Source organism: Dictyostelium discoideum, assembly GCF_000004695.1.
Source record: "Dictyostelium discoideum AX4 chromosome 5 chromosome, whole genome shotgun sequence".
Classification (NCBI taxonomy): domain Eukaryota; phylum Evosea; class Eumycetozoa; order Dictyosteliales; family Dictyosteliaceae; genus Dictyostelium; species Dictyostelium discoideum.
Genome location: NC_007091.3, coordinates 3,716,294 through 3,717,246, shown reverse-complemented (window position 1 = coordinate 3,717,246; position 953 = coordinate 3,716,294).

The following is a 953-nucleotide window of genomic DNA, read 5'->3' as shown; positions in this document are numbered from 1 at the left end:
ATTTTTTTTTTTTTTTTTTTTTTTTTTTTTTTTTCAATTGCCAATTTGTTTGTAAATTCATTTTTTTTTTTTTATATTGTTATTACCATATTCAAAATGTTTAAAAAAAATAATTTTCAAAAAATGTTTATACTGCTTATAGGAAATAGTGACAGTGTGGTAATTAAAATAATTAACGTTTTTTTTTTACATCTTACGATTTGAGTGAGAAAAAAAAAAAAAAAAAAAAAAAACAAAACAAAAATAAAAAAAAACAAGACAAAATAAAAAAAAACAAAACAAATTAAATATATAAATTTGAAAAAAATAAAAAATTAAATAAAAATGTGAATTAACAAAGATGGATAATATTGCAAGTTAGATGACATAAAAAACACTATAGCATTTTAATGAGGAATTTTATTTTTTTATATGTTTTTAACTACCACATCACATGATGTTTGTAAGTGGGTTTTTCTTTCTTTTTTTATATAATTTAATTTAATTATTTTTTTAATTATTTTAGTATTTATGTTGAGTGGGGTGGTATTTTTTTTTATTATATTTTCAAATATTTGAAGGAGAATGTGGGTGTAATATATGCTATTATTATTTTTATTATTATGTGATGAAAAATGGAAAAAATAATTTTAACACACCCAAAAAAAAAAAAAAACAATATTTTAACACTAAATTATCCTAAAAAAAAAAAAAAAAAAAAAAAAAACAAATAATTATTTGATTTTTTTTTTTTTCTTTCTATTAATATGTCTTTGTGTATTTAATATAATTTTTTTTTTTTTTACTTTTTTTATTTTTTTTTTATTTTTATTTTTATTTTTTTTTTTTTATTTTTTATTTTTGTTACTCATCTTTTAAAGGGTAAATTGATAATGATCAATTTCTTTGTACAATAGAATATAAAATTTAATATATATATGAGACTAGTATTTCAATAAATCATCTAAAAAAAA